Source organism: Zalophus californianus, chromosome 8 (genome assembly GCF_009762305.2).
Source record: "Zalophus californianus isolate mZalCal1 chromosome 8, mZalCal1.pri.v2, whole genome shotgun sequence".
NCBI classification, from domain to species: domain Eukaryota; kingdom Metazoa; phylum Chordata; class Mammalia; order Carnivora; family Otariidae; genus Zalophus; species Zalophus californianus.
Window position 1 is genome coordinate 65395126 of NC_045602.1, and position 21644 is coordinate 65416769.

General features: G+C 39.2%; 1 long non-coding RNA gene across 2 annotated transcripts in view; it reads right to left on the reverse strand.

Moving 5' to 3' along the window:
* Positions 1 to 21644, reverse strand: part of LOC113937063 — a 447938-nt gene that overhangs the window by 121943 nt on the left and 304351 nt on the right. The window contains exons 6-8 of one of the 2 annotated variants that reach the window (XR_004820238.1): positions 21120 to 21253; positions 19463 to 19535; positions 16898 to 17097 (exon numbers count right to left, since the gene is read on the reverse strand). This is a non-coding gene — a long non-coding RNA (uncharacterized LOC113937063). Of the gene's footprint in view, positions 1 to 16897; positions 17098 to 19462; positions 19536 to 21119; positions 21254 to 21644 lie in introns of those variants that run through there. The other variant, XR_003524474.1, reaches the window with a different exon arrangement.

Sequence of the window (21644 nt, forward strand, 5' to 3'; positions counted from 1 at the left end):
GGAACCAAGTCCCATTCTTCACACTTATTTTTATTTCCTTATCACATTCCTTCTAGCTCACAATGCCAACTAATTTCCCAGCCAGTGCTAGAGTTGTTAACTCCCTTTCTTAATCTGTCAAATCTACCTACAAAAACCAAACCTATACCCAGGAGGGACAATGAGAGCTACAAGGAAATATTATGATGGGTTGACTCTTCAGGTCCTTCTTCTGGGGTTTCTTCTCTAACAGAGGTCTTCAGGGTCCCCAGGACCATTCTGTTTACAAGTCCTTTGGCTTTACTGAAATACACTCTATGAAAAGCATATACACCTTAAGGAAATGGCCGTTGAACAATTGAGATAACATACTTCACCATAGATAAGAACTCTAGAAAGAGAATAAATAATAAGCTGGATTATTTTAATGTTCCAAAATTTCACCATTGGTAGAATTAAAATATGGTGAAACCTTAACTCTCAGGTCTACTTGGTATTCAGATAAATGAAGACAGACAGAAATCAGTGGACTTTCCAGTCTCCGTTCTGTGGTCCATTTGTATTCCACTTCCAAATCCCCTACCCAGTCATTTCCTACCCTCTATGTCCAAGATAGCCCATGTAAACCGAAAGTTCCATTGGATAGAAGGATAGGTTTTCTAAGGAATACTAGAGCTCTTCATTCATTCTATACTTGGGGACATTTTAGAGGACTAATTAGAATTTTCTGATGAGATCATCAAAAACTGACCTACAAAATGATCAATAAAGTAGGAAACCAGTAACATTCTTGGAGTTGTGTATCTGACCATTATGTTCTTCTTGGTGTCCTATGCCTCTTATATCTACTAATTCTAATTCTAACCTTATTTCAGTGAGCTAGAATTCTAGAATAACTTAAAATTGAACATGTACATAAAATTTATCCTAATCAGTGAATCTGAAATTAAATGCTCACCAGTTTGTCTCATTCAAATCTACCTTAAGACTTTAACATTTTAAAAATTCTCATTAAAAAATAGGAACAAGTGGCTTAAGGAAAGCTATTTTTAAAATATCCTCTCTAAAAAATACCCACACTAGTTTGCCATGAAATACATGATTATGTTACAGGAGTCTTATACACATCATGTTTGCAATGTCTCAAAATATGGTGAAACCTTAACGCTCAGGTCTCTGTGGTATTCAGATAAATGAAAACAGACACACAGACAGCAATCAGTGAACTTTCCAGTCTCATTAGTATGGAAATTACTGGGGAAATTACTCATTAGTTTGATGTTGGATTGATTTTATCACATGATACCTTAAAAAGGATTACTTAATTGCAAATTTTGTATGTGAGAACAAAGTTGTTGCATTTGGAAATAAATACTTAATATAATTATTACAGAGTTTTTGATGTCGCAGATACTGCATCAGGAACTGATTGGATAAGAATGGGTCACCATCAGTTCCTAATGCATTGCCTTCAGCATCTAAACAAGCCTCAGTGAACACTTCATGTTAGATATGCTGGGATGTGTTTATGGGTATAGAGTAAAAGAAGCACTCTTAATTTAACCCGAAAGAGAAATGTTTCTAAGAGACATGGTCCCAAAATGCTAAAACACCTATCATTAGCATACACTCTCACAGATTTACCACTGAAACCAAAGAAGTAAGTCTAGTCCCATGTTTGTGCCTATAACACACTGGTACATTCCTTGTTAAATATATTACTAAACAAAGCAACCTAAAGTTGCTGATCATTTTTATAACTTGGAAAAAAATTAATAGACAATTTTTGGATTCTTCTTATCTTTGCTTTTTTTGTTTGTTTTTTAACTTAAGGGCTTATGGGGATTAAATAGGTATTGCTATTTGAATAGGGATTATTTCCCACTATTACCACTAAAATAAATGTTATTATAAGAAAAAATGCTACAAAGCAATTACTATAAAAGATAACCTGTTGTTAAATTCTACTTTCAACTAGCCCAAAGTCATTTGTACTTCCAGCATTTTCTAGTTGAAGGGTCCAAGCAGTTTGACAAACTAACTCATTTTATTTCGCATACTAATTGACTTATCAAACACTGGCTGAACACCTATTGTATGGAAGCTACTATCCTAGGCACTTATGATATAGGAGTGAGCAAAATCACTATCCCAGTGGCACTTACATACTAGTAAAAGGAGCAGACTAAAAATTAATTAAAATATTCTGTGCGAAATCAGGAGTTTCCAGAAGAATAACAGTCTTAAAATAGGTTTTAACATGGATTGAACAATATTGTATACAAGCAATAATACAACTTTTGTGGATCATACTTATTAAATAAGTTTCATAAGCAATTTAATAAGTTACTTACCATATACTCTATGTTATATATATATATATTTCATACACTCAGCTGAATATGTTCCCGAAAGGGAGAAAAGGCTACAATGCAGGATCTCTCAATAGTCATTCCTGTAGGTAATGTGATACATAAATGTAATGTTTATTAAATTTAAAAACAACCCAAATATGGCCATACAGCCCAGTACCAGTGGAGTGCTACATTAAAAGAAACATAGGCTAATGACCATAAGTAATTGTAAAAATAATGCCCAATTCTAGTCATATCTGACAAAGAACATTAAAGGAAAAGAAATTCATAAGCTTCAGCAATACTTCTAGGAATCTCCTTTCTTATTCTTAGTGCCCCCACAATTGCTCAGGAACCTCTGAATCTCAATTCTCTAACAGTTGCCCACTGCAAGACCCCAGCCCTCTTGGCTTTTTGTATCTTCTTTCCTCTCCTTTCCTTCCATCTCCCCAGTTCTCCCTCTGCCTCCCTTTTTCCCCCTCCCATATCCCACTTCTCTTTCACTCTCAAGACCCTACAGAATCAGACCCCTGGATTCTTTTCCAGTTCCTTCCATTCTTCCTTGCTTACCATACCCAGCTACTCCATTACCCCACTGCTCACATAGTTAGCTCTCTCACTTCAAGTCTCTTCAAGAACACTTTCCCTAACTACAGTATTCAAAATAGCAGCTCCAGGGCCCTCTGGCTGGCTCAGTTGGAAGAACATGTGACTTTTTTTTTTAATTTTATTTTTTTATGTTATGGTAATCACCATACATTACATCATTAGCCTTTGATGTAGTGTTCCATGATTCATCGTTTGCTTATAACACCCAGTGCTCCATTCAACACGTGCCCTCTTTAATACCCATCACCAGGCTAACCCATCTCCCCATGCCCCTCCCCTCTAGAACCCTCAGTTTGTTTCTCAGAGTCCATAGTCTCTCATGGTTCGTCTCCCCCTCCAAATCCCCCCCCTTCATTTTTCCCTTCCTACTATCTTCTTTTTTTTTTAAACATATAATGTATTATTTGTTTCAGAGGTACAGATCTGTGATTCAAATCTTACACAATTCACAGCACTCACCATAGCACATACCCTCCCCAATGTCTATCACCCAGCCACCCCATCCCTCCCACCCCCGACCACTCCAGCAACCCTCAGTTTGTTTCCTGAGATTAAGAATTCCTCATATCAGTGAGATCATATGATACATGTTTTTCTCTGATTGACTTATTATGCAGCCATCAAAAAAAATGAACTCTTGCCATTTGCAGCGACGTGGATGGAACTAGAGAGTATTGTGCTGAGCATGTGACTTTTGCTCTTGGGGTTGTGAGTTTGAGCCCCAGGTTGGGTGTAGAGATTACTTAAATAAATAAACAAACTTAAAAACAATAGGATAGCACCTCTTATTTCCATCACTTTCTATCCTCATGCCCAGCTTGATTTTTTTTCATAGTACCTATCACTACTTGACATTTGGTGTATTTTTGTTTGTTTGTTTGGGTTTTTTGAATTCTTTGTCTTCCTTACCAGAATGTAGGTAGCTTGAGGATGGAGACTGTGTAGTATTCACTGTGGTATCCCTAGCATCTAGAAGATTTCCTGGCATATAGTGGGCTTCTAGTAATTGTTTGAATAAATGAGTTTTTTGTCCTGGAAATCATCATTTTAATTATTCTTTTCAGAACAAAAGTACATACCTAAATAGGAAATTTTAGAAAGACTCTTAATTAGGTCTTCAGGCCTTTATCTCCAGTCTCTCCTGGGGTGGGAGAGGGTGGGAGGTTTTAGAATCAAGTCCTATATCTTTAAATACTATCCATATGCTAATGCATCACAAATTCACATCTCTAGCCCCAACTGTTCCCTGAGCTCCAGACCAATATATCTAACTCTTGGATTGGACTGATTGGATGGAATGACATCCTGAAAGTTGGAATGGGGACAGATGGAAGTCTCTGATGAAGCTGGGGATGAACCTCTAAATTCTGAGGCATTTGCTAGTAAAAGTGGCCTCTACACCTCCATCCCCCGCCTTACCTTGAGGGGATTAACCCTGCACTGTTTGGAAAAATTGAAATGGTCTCTACCGTGGTAGTTTCCATGCAAGACAATGCTGAGTCTCCTCAGGAGCCCCCACCCCTCTTTGCTTCTACACCTATAAGAAGACACAGTCCCAGCACTCAGCAGGCCCTTAAACGTGAGGTACAATGTGTCCCATGAGGATGTGTCTGTACTCCAGAAGAACAACTTGAGTTCTCTAACTTATATTGACAGAAATCCAGAGAATAGGTGTGAGAATGGATAATAAGAGTGTGGAGTAATGTTGGAAGGAACATAAGATTGTATCAGGCCAAATTTATTGATACAAATTCACTAAGTAGAGATTTTGAATTTAATATTGCAGAATGGAGAGTTAGAAAGGGCCCTAACAATTTGGTTGGTTGGCTAAAACATGGACCAAAAAGTGGTCTACAATAAGTGAGTTAGAAATGCTAGACTTACCTTGGTTTAATGTAAAGGAAGGGTTCAAAGACTTAGGGAGATTGGAAAGTTAGAGTGGATTTTTCATTTAAGACCTGCTCACCTACCCTGGGAGGGTCCAGAAGACCTATAAATTCGTGAGGGAACCCTAAATCCTTGAAGAGCTCTTCTCAGTAAATCAGACCTTACAGCAAGAACTGCTGTCACCGCATTGAGGGAACCTAAATATGAGGGGAATAATTGGGTCCCGGGTGATGGCAGCCACCAAAGGCAAGATGGGTACAGTTCCCATAAGGGACAGCAGATTCAAAGGGACAATCAGAATAGTTTAACTCTTGTAGACTGTGGCATTGGCTAGTCAATCATGGTGTTCCTGGAAATAAAATACATAGGAAACCTTCTAAATTCTTACCTGTATAAGCAGAAAAGTTCTAGGTCAAGTGAACAAAAGTCTAATCTGAATCATAAAAAGTGACCACCCTCAATCAATTCCCAGACTTGAGCCATTTTACAGAAAGTAAAGCCTTGAGTGAAGGGAGGCTGGATCCCTTTGAGGAAGGACCCAAGTACACTATCAAAATTTTATACTGTTTATCTTTCTTCCAGTCATTTCCAAAGGGACCTACAGCCTTTTGGCAGAGTGTGCACTGGGGAAAGGAAATAATCAGACCTTTGGGGACTATGGATACTGGCTCTAAACTAACACTAATTCCATGAGAACCAAAATGTTACTGTGGTCCACAAATCAGAGTCAGGGCTTATAGAGGTCAGGTGTTCGATGGAGTTTTAGCTCAGGTCTGTCTCACAGTGGGCCCAGTGGGTACCTGGGCCCATCTTGTGGTTATTTCCCATTTTTCGGAATACAGAATTGGAATAGATATATTCAGAAACTGGCAGAATTCTCATACCGGTTCCTTGACCATAATTGGCTACTATGGTAGGAAAGGTTATGTAGAAGCCATTAGAACTATACCTAGGGAAACCTGGGTGGCTCAGTTGGTTAAGCATCAGACTCTTGATTTCAGCTCAGGTCATGACCTCAGGGTTGTGAAACCAAGTCCTGTGTCCAGCTCCATGCTAGGCTTAGAGCCTGCTTAAAATTCTCTCTCTCCCTCTCCTTTTGCCCCTCCCCCCTTTAGAAAAAAATTAAAGAACCATATCTACCTAGGAAAAATGGTGAACCAAAAGCAATGCCTCACACCTAGAGGAATTGCAGAGATTAGTGCCTTCATGAATGACCTAATAGAAGCCAAGAGTGGTGATTCCCACCACATCCCCATTCATTCTGCTAATTTGGCCTTTGCAAAAGACAGATGGATATAGAAGAATGACTGGATTATTGTAAACTTAATCAAGTTGTACCAGATGTGGTATCCCTCAGTACCTAGTATGCAGCTATTGATACGGCAAATGCTTTTTTCTCCATACCTGTCAATGGGGACCACCAGAAACAGTTTGCTTTCAGTTTTCTTCACTGTCCTACCTCAGAGGTATATCAACTGTCCAGCCCTATGACATAATTTAGTTCACAGAAATTTTGATCCCCTTTAACTCCACAAAATATCATACTGGTCCATTACATTTATGACATTATGCTGACTGACCCTAGTAAATGAGAAGTAGCAAGTATCTAGACTTAGTGGTAAGACATTTGCTTGTCAGAAGGTGGAAAATAAATCTGAAAAAATTTAAGGGCCTTTCACCTCAGTGAAATTTCTAGGGATTCACTGGTATAGAGCACATCAAGAGAGCTCTTCTAAGGTGAAGGATAAGTTGTTGTATCTGGGCCCTCCTACAACCAATGCAGAGGCACAATGCCTAGTGGGCCTCTTTGGATTTTGGAGGCAACATATTCCTCTTTTGGGTGTGGTACCCAAGCCCACTTACCGAGTAATTGAAAAAGCTGCTCATTTTGAGTAGGGACCAGAATAAGAGAGGGCTCTGCAATAGGACTAGGCTGCTGTGCAAGCTGCTCTTCTACCTGAGCCATATGGTTCACAGATCCAATGGTGCCTGAAATGTCAGTGGCAGATAAGTATGTTGTTTGGAACCTGTGGCATATCCCTATAGGTGAGTCACAGCGCAGGCCCTTAGGATTTTGGTTCAAAGCCCTACTAACCTCCTCAAAAAACTATTCTCCTTTGAGTAACAGATCTTGGCCTACTACTGGACCTCAGTAGAGACTGAATGCTCTACCATGGACCACTAAGACCTGAGATGCCTCACAAAAACTGAGTATTAATCTGATCCAGCAAGCCATAAAGTTGGGCATGCACAGTAGCACTCCATTATCAAATGGAAGAGGTATATATATATATACACATATATGTGTGTGTGTGTGTGTGTGTGTGTGATCTGGCCTGTGCAGGCCCTAAAGACACAAGTAAGTTATATGAAGTGGCCCAAATGCCCATGGTCCCCCTTCCTGCTATACTGCCTTTTCTCTCCCACATGGCCTCATGGAGAGTTCCCTATATCCAGTTAACAGAGGATGAAACACTCAGGTCCAGTTTATAGATCGTTCTGGATGATATGCAGGCATCACCCAAAAGTGGACGGCTGAGCACTACAGTCTCTGGGACATTTCAAAGGATAGCAATGAAAGGAAATCCTCCCAGTGGGCAGAACTTCAAGCAGTTTACTGGTTGTTCACTTTGCTTGGAAGAAGAAATGGCCAGAAGTATAAATATATATTGATTCATCGGCTGTGGCCAGTGATTTGGCTGGATGGTCAAGGATTTGGAAGGAACATTAGAAAACTGGTGGCAGGGAAATTTGGGGAAATTAGACCTCTCTGAATGGGCAAAAAAAAATGACGATATTTGTGTCACATGTGAATATTCACCAAAGAGTGACCTCAACAGAGGAGGATTTTAATAATCAGGTGGATAAGAAACCCATTCTGTGGATACCAGTCAACCTCTTTCTCCAGCCACTCTTGTTATCACCCAATGGGCTCATAAAGTAGCCACGGTATCAAGGATAGAGGGTTTGCATGGGCTCAGCAACATGGATTTCTATTCATCATGGCCAGCCTCACTACTGCTGAGTACCCAATCTGCCAGCAGTAGAGATCACCACTGAGTTCTCAATATGGCACCATTCCCTAAGGTGCCCTAAGGCACCAGCACCTGGTGACAGGTTGACTACGTTGGATTATCTCCATCATGAAAGGAACAGCATTTTGTTCTTACTGGAATAGACATTTACTCTGGATATAGATTTGCCTTCCCTGTATACATTGCTTCTGCCAAAACTACCATCTGTGTGGGCTTAGAATGCTTTATCCACCATCATGTTATCCCACACAGCATTTTTTTCTGAGCAAGGGACTCATTTAACAGAAAAAGAAGTATAGCAATGGACCCATGCTCATGGAATTAAGTGGTCTTACTATGTTCCCCCCATCCCAAAGCAGTTTTCCTGACAGAATTGTGCAATGACCTTTTGAAGACTCAGTTACATCAACTGGTAATACCATGTAGGACTGGAGCAAGGTTCTGCAGAAGGCTGTATACACTCTAAATCAGCATCCGTATATGGTGTTGTTTCTCCATAACCAGGATTCACGGGTCCAGGAATCAAGGGGTGGAAATGGGAGTGGCACCACTCACTATCACCCCTAGCAACCCACTTGCAAAACTTGTTTCCTGTTCCCATGACCTTATGCTCTGCTGCCATAGAGGTCTTTGTTCCAAAGGGAGGAATGCTTCCACCAAGAGACACAACACTGATTCCATTGAACTGGAAGTGAAGACTGTTGCCCAACCACTTTGAACTCCTCATGCCTCTGAATCAACAGGCGAAGAAGGGAATTACTGGGCTGGCTGGGGTGATTGATCCTGACTATCAAGAAGAAATTGGGCTGCTACTCCACAGTGAAGGAAAGGAAGAATATGTCTGGAATACAGGAGATCCCTGAAGGTGTCTTTTAGTACTACCATACCCCATGATTAAAGTTAATGGAAAACTACAACAATCTAGGCAAGACTACCAATGGCTCAGACCCTTTAGGTATGAAGGTTTGGGTCACCCCACCAGGTAAAGAACCATGACCAGCTGAGGTGCTTCCTGAAGGCAGAAAGTACAGAATGGGTAATAGGAGAAGGTAGTTATAAATACGAGCTTAACATTATCAGTTACAGAAATGAACACTGCAATTTTCATGAGTATTTCCTCCTTATTTTCTTATAAGTATGTTTGTGTATGTGTATTCATATATACATATATGCTTTGTATATACAAAATATACATATATTTTTGTTTTCTCTCTTGTTCCTTTATCATGTAACATAAGAAGTATTGCTAATTTTACATCATAGCACATAAGTTATAGGATATCAAGAAGAGTAAACTTTACTCAAGGGACTACTTCTTCTAGGGAAGGGGTTTGTGCATTTTGGGTTATGTTGCAGGATAGCTCTATCATGTTAGGTGGAATGATAACCTTGTTATTATATTTATCTGGAGATTAAGTATCGATTAAGGAGATGCTCATGGGTGGCCACATTGACAAAGGGTGGACTGTGATAGTTTTTTTGTGTCAACTTGACTGGGCTACAGAATGCCTACATATTTGATCAAACATTATTCTGAGTGTGTTTGTGAGGACATTTTGGGATGAGATAAACACTTGAATCAGGAGACTGAGTAGAACAGATTGCCCTCCCTAAAGTGGATAGCCCTCATCCAATCAGCTGAAGGCCTGAATGGAAAAAAGAAGCTGACCTTTTCACATGTAAGAGGGAACTCCTCTTGCCTGACTACCTTGAGCTGGGACATCAGTCTTCTCCTGCCCTCATACTGGAACTTCCACCATTGGTTCTTCTGGATCCTTAGACTGCCAACTGCAGATCTAGGACTTCTCAGCCTTCATAATTATGTGGGCCAATTTCTTATACAAATCTCTCTCTGTCTCTATGGATAGGTAGATAAATCAATAGATCCTTTTGGTTCTATTTTTCTGGAGAACACTAATGTAGTTAGCACCTCCATTTGGATAGACAACCTTAACATGACCAGAACATAAATTATTTTTTGGACTCACAAATTTGCCATTTCACTCATCTTCACCATCTCAGCTAAAGGCACTGACATCTGTCTAGTTGTTCAACTCATGATGCTGGGATTCACCTTGATTCCTTTCTATGTCATTCCCTCCAGCTCATCCCAAAAATAGGCCATATCTGACAACCCTCATCATCACCACTGCTTCCATCATAGTCCAAGTTCCCCTCTCTCTTATACTTCTGCAAAATCCTGCTATGTTTTGCATAGCAGGGAGACACTGTTTAATCGTTAAGAGTGAAAACTCTAGAGTCAGAATGCTCCACTACTTAGAGAGTGTTATTTGGCAAGTGGCTGGGCTTCTTGTGCCTCAGTTTTCCCATCTGCAAAATGGAAATAATAACCTCATGAGAAGGTTATGAAGATGAGAGAAGACTATGCATCTAAGTGCTTAAGGCAGTGTGTGGGATAAAATAAGCACTCAAATGTTAACCATTAGTATAATGATTATTCATTTATTACTTTATTACTATTGCTAAGTGTGTGTATGTGTGTGTGTGTTTCTCAAATCCATTCTCTCCCTAGATAGCTGGAGTAACTGTTAAAAAAAGGGAGGGGGCATGACTTAGACTTACTGTGGTGATCATTTTGCAATATATACAAATATTGAATCATTATGTTTTAAACTTGAAACTAAAGAAAGGAGCCCATATATTATATATATATATGTGCCTTTAGGTAGAGAGAAGAAGCCACTATCAAATCATAGATAGCATGGTTGGGTATGGGAGTGTAGGAAAAAATATTCTAACTTCTTTCCTCCTCTTGCATTTTGAGCTCCATCTAGTGTCTCCTGTTGGCTAAACTCACCTGGATGGCAAAAGAGCCCCAGACAATAGTCTGAGAGGTGAGCCTACTGACACACAGAAGAGTAGAAAGTATATATGGAAAGGTAAATGCAAAATTTCCAGTACAATTCATCACTTTTGCTCCTCAACATCGTCTCCTGTCCTTTATCTGGATGAAAAACTCAGGTACCTAACATAGCTGACACAAAGGTCCTATAATCATTGTATTGACGCTGGGTATGATGTTAATTCATACCCAGTTTACACCTACCTCAAACCTAAATTGTAAAGTTAGTCACCACCAGTGCTCTTCAAAAGAGGTAGCAGAAAAAGGGAAGGAAAAGAAACAACTTTTGTTCAAACATAGTTTTGTTAAGCTGAGCACTGAGACTCCCTGGGTTTTTTTAAACCACTACGCCAGCATGCACTTCCTTGTACTGTCCAAGGTGATTGCCCTCAATTACCAAGGGGAAATTGGGTTGCTTCTACACAATAGGGGCAAGGAAAACTATGTCTGGAACCCAGGTGATTCACTGGAACGCATCATAGTACTCCCAAGCGCAGAAATACTGGTCAGTAGAAATAGCAGTGACCCAATAAAGACAAGACTACCAAAGACTTGTGTCCTGTAGGCACAAACATTTGATTCACCCACCTGATAAAAATTCCTGACCAGCCAAGGTTCTGGCAGAGGGTAAGGAATAGAACCGATGTTATGATTATCAACATAGGCCTATGACCATCTACAGAAGCAGGAATGGCAGCAACCTCCAATTTCACAGAATTATGACTTCAGTTCCCTGGTAGAAATCGATATGAGGAAGTGGATACTCTGTTGGATACTAGGATCTCCAAACCCACCCAGCCCAAGGCTTGAAGGAGAAGAAGCAATTCCTTAAGTGGAATATTAAGTAAAATGGTAAGAGAAGCAATTCCCATCCCCATGCCTCAAACATGAAGAGGACAGTGCCCAATGGATTGAACAACCTGCTCTAGAATGTTCTTTCTTCAATCTTTACATACCTGGTTCTTATTTCCAGACTCAGCTCAAATGTGAGCTCTTCAAAGCAGTCTTCCATGACCACCTGTTGTGTAAAGTAATGCATTCTCCCCACCTTTACACACACATTCGCTCTATGGTATGTTTTATTTCCTTCTTAGCATTTCACACACTCTGAAATTATTTTTATCTCCTTGTTGATTCTATTTCTTCTTCACTCTAAGAAGCCTGTGACTTTGTCTTATTTCTTCAATATCTAGAACAGCTCCTGGTATATAGAAGATGCTCCAAAAATACTTTTGAACACCATAAAGACTGATGGCCTCTAAGAATATAAGGCAAGAGGGAACCACATGCCAAAGTTCAAGTGTAAGCCAGATCCTGGAGAAGGAGCCCTTTCACTACAAGGAGAAACTCAAAAGTATATTTCTAGAACTGAAAAGAGCATTCTAAGACATTCTGTGATTATTTGTACTCTCTATCTTAAAGTGACAATGATGGCATATGGAATCAGAAAAGAAATACTTAAGTAATGCTTGAATTTAATTATGGGGACAAAATGAAAATATGGATTTGGGGGAGAAAGAACACTAGATGTGACCCATATTGGCTTTAGTATAGCCTCTCTTTAAAAAAGAGGAAAGATGCAGTTTGGAACATGTGGTGTGATAAGGACTTGCTTACATTATGAGGACTGTGAAGCTATTTGTGAGGTCTGTGAGAAGGGCTGTGTCCCATTCCTCTGTATCATGCCACCACTTAGCAAAGCTCCGGCAGTAAGAATGGGAGGTGGAAGAGTTTGAGAAACTTTAGGAAATGCTTTTGCATCCACATCACAGGATTGAAGTCAGGCCATACCCAGCTACTAAATGCCACCATGGAAAACGCACCATCTCAGGTACCTTTCATTTCCTTAGGAGGCAACTGACAGACCAAAGTGCTGTAACTTCTCATCCATTTGACGAAACAGTCCCAATCCTGTTCTGCTTATTTGGACCAGACATGTCTGTTCCCCATTGTTAACTCACTGAACTGGACTTAGAAACAATTTGGGAATGGGGACCGTGGCCCATATCACATCAATCACAGATTTTAAAAAAACAATACACAAACACACACACACACACATGCAAGTACCCGAGTTTATAAATCATAGGCCCTCCGAGAACCCACGTGACATCCCATGTGCTGGATGGTATTTCTGAAAGCTCTGAGAAAGCTGAAAATCATACACAGGCAAGCAAGTCCCTGCTGAATACACATCTGAGGAGCTGTGCATGCATTGTTTATTCCAGCAACTTTATGGAATAAATCACACAAAACAAATTAGTTTCAGATGGTAGGATATGAATAGCTTATGTACAGTATAAAGGAAAGTGAACTCCCACTTTTGACCCAACTACTTCCCATCTCAAGCATCTCAGAATCCAGATGCAACTAATTTTTGAAAATGCAATGGAGATCAGCAAGTTAATAATTGGTGAGGATTGGAGATTTTAAAAAGCAATTTATGAGTATTGTTAACTCATTATGTTGTCCTACGAATTTTAGTTGTGTGTGAAACCATGGGTAAAATTGAACCCATCCTTTCTCCTTCCCTTCATTATGCATAATAATAAAAAAAAATCTCTTTGTGGGGCACCTGGGTGGCTCAGTCAGTTAAGCATCCAACTCTTGATTTTGGCTCAAGTCATGATCTCAGGGTTGTGAGATCAAACCCCAAGTTGGGCTCCGTGCTGGGTGTGGAACCTGCTTAAGATTCTCTCTCCCTCTCCCTTGGCCCCTACCCCTGCTTGCACTCACTCTTGCTCTCTCTGTCTCTCTCTCTAAAAACAAACAACAAATCTCTGTGACACTTCCTACCTGTACAGAAATTCCATAATAGATTTGCCTCAACACACACTTAAATTCCTCACTGCATACCATACTGGAACAATCTTTTGTATTCCTCAAAGAGACATAATATCTCCCTGCCCCTACCACTAATCTCTTTTCTTTTTAATTAGCCCAGGAAAATTGACTTACTTTGATGTATATTTCTATGAATTTTCCTACTTGTATAGAGACATGGAACCACCACTGCTGTTCAGGGTATAGAACAATTCTATCACCCCCCAAATTCTCTGACGCTACTAATTTATAAAGCAGTACCTTTAACCACTGGTAACCCATTGATCTATTCTCTTTCACTAAGGTTTTATCTTTTCAAGAATGTCATATAATGTTTGTCATGTAACTTGTCACTCATCAAAAATGCCTTTGAGATTCATCCAAATTGTTCCTTATCTTAATAATTTGCTCCTTTTCGCTGCTGAGGAGTATTCCACTATATGAATGTATCACATTTTTTTATCCATTCGCCCACTGAAGGATACTTGAGTTACTCTCAGTTTGGGGCAATTATGAATACAACTGTTAGAAGCAACCGAGAAGGTTTGTTGTGAACATAAGCTTTCACTTACTGGGTCACATGATATATACATGTTTGACTTATAAGAAACTGCCCAACTTTTTCCAGAGTGGCTGTACAAAATGTCTTTTTCATAAGTAAAATAATAAAAACTATTAAAAGTGACCCCCTGACAGCTTGTTCATTCATGTCTAGGTGATTCCAACAATATTATTCACCATGATAAAATATTGTCCCTAAAAAATCAGAAGCATTTGACTTCTTTTCATTTTTAAAACTTGAATCAAGTTTTTAATACTTTAACATGTTGTTTTAAACAAAATTAGATGCTTGAAAGCTGTAGAAATATAAAGCCTGAGGAATCTACTTATAAACAAGGAAATTTTAATGAGAGAGGGAGAACTGGGGAAAGTTTTCATCACAGCAAAGTTTGAGCAATTTAACCCAATGTCAGATGCTTGAAGTCCAATTTTCAATTCACAAAGAAGCCTCCCCCTCCCTTCCTCCAAAAACTTCCACCCTAGGCTAATTATAAAAGAAGAAAACAGAACATGAGCTCCAGCCAGAAAAGATTCACAGCTGCCACTCTTTAGTTGCTACTTTAATGGAAAACACATGTGCAAGATACCACCCAGGAGACAACTGTGCTCTGACAAAAGGATTGTCACCAGAAAATGAGCCACGTGAGAGGGCTTATTCTCGGATAGGCTGAACCCAGAAAGAAGGTTGATAGCATTATTGTTCTTGTATAAATATGTGCTGGTCCAAAGATGAGATGCTGGGACAGAAATTAATCTGTAGCAACAAAGTTGAAAGGCAACGACCTGATTTAGTCCTCAACACTTCTCATCTCATCCACATGCCCTGCAATCAGTTTATCATCAGATTTGAGGAGTTCTTAGCAAAGTTAACACAAGGAGAAATCCGGCAAAGGAACTGGAAGGAAGGGCATAATGACGACTGCAATTATTAAATAATACCATTAATACGCATTGGCTGCCTCCTATTATAGGTAGCCACCACTGTTCCAAGTGCTGTGCACACAGTATTTTATATATATATATATATATCTCCCTGATTTACAGGATAGGGGTTATGTCCACTGCATTTGGTTAGGCTGCCATAACAAAATACATAAAATGGCTTGAACAACAGGAATTTCTCACAGTTCTGGAGAAGAATGCGATCCAGGTGCCAGCCATTTAGATTCTTGATGAGGGCTTGCAGATGGCCACCTTCTAGCTATGTCTTCACATGGTGGAGAAAGAGAGAGAGAGAGAGAGGAAGCAAGCTCTCTGGTCTCTCTTGTAAGACTAATCCCATCATGAGGCCCCCACTCTCATGACTTCACCAAAGCCTAATTATCTCCCCCAAACCCTTTCTCCAAATACCATCACATTGGGGTTAGGGCTTCAACATATGGATTTGGGGGAATACAATTGAGACCATACCACCCACTTTACAAATAAATGATGTTTTGAGAGGTTATGGAGTTTATAGTGGATCATTCAGTCAGCAGTCAGCCCTTGAACTTGAATCCAGGGATGTCTGACTCTAGAGAATAATTTCTACTATTTATTGACTGCCCACTAAGGACTGGGTGAATCTACAATATCTCTAATCTTCACAGAAAATCTTGCAAGTTAATATTCTTCCCATTTAGAGATACAGAAATTCTGGCCCAACTGGAACCTTCTGAACCTAATTTACTACACATAATGTATCTTAGTGGTTCTAAAAGTATAGTCCTCAGACCAGCATTATTGCCATATTTATGTGGAAATAAAATAGAAATGCAGCTTCTTAGGCCAAATGGAAAACCTACTGAATCAGAAACTCTGGGGGTGGTGTCCACAATGTGTGTTTCAACATGCCTTCTAGGTGATTCTGGGCCATGTTGAAGTTTGAGAACCATTTGTTCCATAAATTTATTAGAATAGTTAATACATTCAAAACTCAATAATAAGTGGTATATCTGAGATTCAAATACAAATCTATTTGGTGCCAAACCCTGTGGCCTTTTGCTAAACTATACTGCCCCAACCCAACATTACCAAAGGAAGATCTTGAAGCTGGAACATATTTTAAGGGTGACTATAGAGTGTAATTCTGAATTCTGCTTTGCCACTATAATGCTAACCAGTTCTCCTACCTACAGTAATGTGATATAGAGAAATATCTAAAGGACAGCTCCTGAGAATTGACAATGATGCATTCCACTGATCAAAAAACACCTTATGGTATGAACTAGGAAACCAAGCTTTGTGAAATTTTAATTTGGGCCTGACAATTTTGTATCCCACTTAGTGAAAATGAGAAATAATCTAGTATAGGGAAACAGTATAGAACAAAGTTATTTCTTTGAAAAAGTGAATTTCACCCCCCTTTGATTTATTTTTATAAGTCATGTTTAATTTATCAAATCAGCCACTGCTTTATCCATATGGAGTTACTATATAGTTACACCATTTTTCCCTCCAAGGAACAAGACCATTTTGAAAGTGGATAATTTACAGAAAGAGATAAAAATCTGACTTTAATAGAAATGGTTAATTTTCAGAGAGTGGTGAATAAAGGTGCTTGGATCTCACACCAGGACCTTTTAAAATCTTTGCAAAGTCAGAGCATTTTGGAAAAAGTTACTTCTAATAAAAATATGATCACCTATACCTATAATCAATATCACCTCTAAAAGATGTTATTATATTAAAAATATTAATGAATATTGCTAGTCACTGTTGTGTTTTACATGTAGTAAAGCTCATTTAATCATCACAAACATGTGAAGTTGGTTCTCAGATTATTCCCATTTCAAGGTGAGGGAATTGAGACGGAGCGAGGTTTAGTAACTTGCCAGATTAAGCCTATTAAAGAGCACTTGCAGGACATTCATTCAAACATGAATGCTTGACTCAGGATGGATGGGCTCAGTGTTGCTCTGCATCTGGATTAGTTCCAAAGGCCCATCTGTGAGGCTGCCTGACCCCTGGGTGGGACAGTGTGGCCTTCATAGCCTTGGCACTCCATCTGGATAGAGTGAAGAAGAGCAGCAGTGAGATGGTGCAGCAGATCTGACAGTCCCCTCGCTCTAGTGAGAGATCAAAGTGATCAAGGGACAGAGTGGGAACTATAGTTCTAGTGGCCTGTTTGTTTTCCACTTGATTCTTGAAAACAAACCTATTAATCATTTAGTTTGTGGTTTTCGTAATTTCACTGACTCAACACATTTGAGTCAATGAGGCAAGGATTAGCATGAACTGTGGACATTCAAACTTCTCATATGGAAGAAAATTGAAATCCTTTAAAAACATTATCACCAGCCACCATAAAGATATTTGTGTTTTTCTGCTCCAGAGTTATAGATGGATGTGACTTAAGCCCTAATTGGGAAAGACTTTATGTGATTTGTAATAGCAGATATTCTTTTAAGTAAACTTCCCATACTCTTTTATTCCATCTACCAAAAACAAAAGCTGTTTTCAACAGAGCATGTGGAGGTGAAAAGGGCTTTCCAAAGAAACTGTTGTGTGTGATTTTTTTTTTTATTCTGTCCTGATTTGGGAAGTTCATCGAGCCTAAGATCATTGTGTGCAGCTGACAGGAAGTTTGCTTGATGGCTTTTGCCTTTCACACCCCTGCTCTCCTTATCTAAACAGACAGATTTCCCACTTTCATTCATTTCTTCCTCCCTTCTTCCTTCCCTTCACAACACCTCCACTCTGCCCATCCAAGTCTGATTCTAGTCATTGACACCAGAAGGAACCCTGCTGGGAAGGGAGGTAAAAGTTCTATAATGTCCAGGGGCTTTTAGTGCAGTGATTAATTTATCATTTGTCACCACAGGTCGAGTTCAGACTCTTCAAAACTCTGTAGATGGAGAGCCTCCTATTTTGACTCCCTCTTTCTTTCTTTGTAAGCCTTTGAGCTCATTGTATATACTGGCAGCTCCATATAGAGGGAAGACCCAGTCCTTGCCCTTAAGAAGCTCAAGTTTGCCTGGGGAGGGGTGGGTGGATTTATGGGCAACAAATAAACTAGCCCCCCTAGTTTATCTGAAACCAAGCAGATTCATTTAGAAGGCAATTTCTCTTAAAACCCTTTATGAAGGTCAAGCCAGGCATCCAATTCACAAATCTCCCTGGTTCAAGATTGGTAAGCTTTCTGATATAAAATGATGAGCTTTGGAATCAGATCTACTTAAGTCCAAGTCCCAACTCTGCCTTGGACAAGCTACTGAGTCTCATAGAGTCTCAGTTCTCAGTACTATAAAATGGGAATGAAATCCATCTCAAGAGTCTGCATGAGGATTAAATAAGAAAATGTCACACAAAGCACCTGGCATAATTCCTAGTACACAATAAAGGCTTGTTTCCCTTTTCATTTTCCTCCTCTATTCCCAGACCTCACAGAAAGAGGGGTGTGGCCTCTAATAAGAGGACATGAAAGAGGTACTAATGATATTAAACACTTCGCTGTCACCTGCTACATCCCAGGCACCATTCTAAGCACTTACACATTTTAACTCCTTTGATTCTTCCCCCCAAACCTTCTGAGATAAGCACTATTATTATCATCTCCATTTCATTGATAAGGAAACTAAGGCACAGAGATACCAACTAACTTGCCAAGGTCCCACACACTGATTCATACTTGAGTTATCTCTTAACCATCACACTATCAGGAGGCAGATCATGAGAAAGGAGCTAACTGCATCTGGAATCTGAGTATACAAACTGGCAGTCCTCAGATAATGGGCTCTGTTTGGTTGGCAGTATTTTAACAATCAGGAGAGTCCACATTAGAGCCTACATTTCTGACTTCTCTCAAAAAAGTCTGGAAGATCTTGGGACGCCTGGGTGGCTCAGTTGGTTGAACAGCCCACTCTTGATTCCAACTCAGGTCATGATCTCAGGGTCATGGGATCGACCCCACGATGTGCTCCGTGCTCTGTGCTCAGAGCAAAGTCTGCTTGTCCTTCTCCCTCCCCCTGCTTGCTTGCTCGCCTACTCTCTCTCAAATAAATAAATAAAATCTTTTTTAAAAAACTGGAAGATCTGGCAATATGCAGCCCACATCATTGTAGCAATAAGCCACTGACTGATGACTACTCTCTGGACTAAACATGTGTTCTCCTATTCAGCATAGTCACTGGTGCTCACAGTGGTATTAAGTAGGCCGTGATTCACTTCTGACCTGCACATGCATTTGAACTTGTGATCCAGAATGAGGCAGTGCTCTAAAGATAGCCTTGTCCATAAATACACAGAAACTATGTTCAATAATGTACACCCAATGGTCGAAATGTTTGAATGACATGAAGGAACAAATGAATGCAGGAAAGAAGTCTGAGTAAAAAGCAATCAACAACCACGTTCAAATCACAACGACTTACATACGGTGGATCAGCTTCCAAGCCATATGTGCAAGACTTGTAGTAACACCTGTTCCTCTCCACATTTCCACACCTAAACAAAAAGCAAAAAATGCAGTTTTCCTTTTAGGCCATGGGGCTAAAAACCATTTGCCTTCAATGTTAAAAACATCCTTCTTTGTTTGGCATAGCTAGACAAGGTAGTTTAAATTTTCATGTACTACTTAATTCAATCAACAACTTCTAAACCATTTTTTTCTTCTTTTAGCTCTTTAGGCTTTGGTGATTGGCATGATCTTGGAGAACCAACAGATATATAGCAAAACTCTCCTAGAAACCTGGAAAATGTGGGAAGGGGAAGGCATGGAGCCTTCTCTGTATAAGCCTATGAGAGAAGAGGAATCACTTCAATTTACAAGGAAAAAACTGAGACCAAAAAGTTATCCAAGACCACACAGCCAGCTGACCCAGCATATTCTGAACCTAGTCTATATTCTTTCTTAGACTTCATACTACCTTCCTCAGAGCCTATCAACCTAAAAATCCTGTTTAAAGAAGTGATCTATGGTATCACCATTTGTACCAAAATGATATCACACATTTAAAAGTCTTCCTAACAGATATATCTTTGCCCAAGAGGGAGTTCTAATATTACTCACCAATGACCCTGCCTTTGTAACATCTGAATTGTTTTTTGTTTTACCTTCCTGGTTTTATTAAACCCAGTTTTATTAAACTGAGATCAGAATAAACTCATCTTTTTACCAGTTTATAATCACTTTATTTTATTATGAACCTGCAGTAATGCTTATTGTATTTACAAATCACTAAGTGAAATTTTTAAAACCATTTTCCTCCTCTAATCTCTCCCATCCTGCTTTCTTAGAAGTACACAAAGCATTTCAACCACTCCCAAATTCCCTCTTGATACCCTTAATGATTCTGAAATATTTTGTTATTCCCTAAACACCACCCTAAAGACAAATCACTGGACTCCAGGCTCTTTACACTGCCAAGTTGAATAGAATTCAAATGTTCTATCTAACCAGACTCTAACTTAACAAAGACACATATAGTAGATGATGTGTAAGATATTCCGAAAATACCAAGGCAACAGGAAAAAAAAATCTCTGTCATCAAGAGGTCTTCCCAGAATTTCTTGTAATCTGAAGAATCATGTCTATCAGGACCCTGTAACCTGGTCATAGCACATATGTGTATATCCTTATAACTAATAAGTCAACTTTGATCTTAGTAATGTTTATCTTAAGATTTCTCACATCCAAAACAATTAATACTTCAAAATTTATGGTGGTTTCTCTAAACATCAGAGCATGCACAAGGACTTGAGGAGGGAAAAAACAAGGAAAATAATCTTATCCTGATAAAATAAAAATTTTAAATAAAATTGTGAATCATTTAAAATACAATCTTGCATTTGAAAAAATAAAATAAAATAAAATAAAATCTTGCTTTTTAATTAACCATTCCACAGCATGGCATAAATGTGAAAACAGGACACAGAAAAGGCATTTTCTGAAAAGATATGGGACCCATTAGAAATTCCTTCTATTTAAAAAAAAAAATGGCCCATGAAAGAACAGTTTTCAGAATGACCAAAGCATAACCAGGCACCTCTTCCACTAGAAGCTTCACCAAAAGGCACACTTCTCCTTACCTTGGAGTTTTGATTCCAAAACCAGTTCTTGCCCAAGTTTACTGAGAGTTTTGTTAAGCTTTGAGCCAATCTCACTTAGAAGATCTTTGGAGGCATTTAAAGTTTAAGGTAGGTCCTCTTATTATTTTCAGAACCTATGAATATAAAAGCAAACTATATAAAGATACATTAAAATGATGGAATTTATTTTTTTTCAAACAATAAGCTCCTTGAAGACAAGGATTCTCCTATTTTCCATCACTGTTGTTTTACCTAGAATAATGCACAGCACATAGAAGATACTTAATAAATTCAGTACTTATATGAATAAACTGAAAAATTCTCACAAGACCAATGGGGCAGTTCTACAAACCTCTCTGCAGTCCCCTGCAATTTTCAAAGGTTTCATCATACAATTTCCCCATGGCTCTTCAGTTCACTAACCATAAAGCCACTTAACCTGAAAGAAATCCCAAGGACTAAAAAGTAGTTTGCCCTGTTCATCAACTCACATATTTACAGACTATTAGAGTTAATGAGGATATT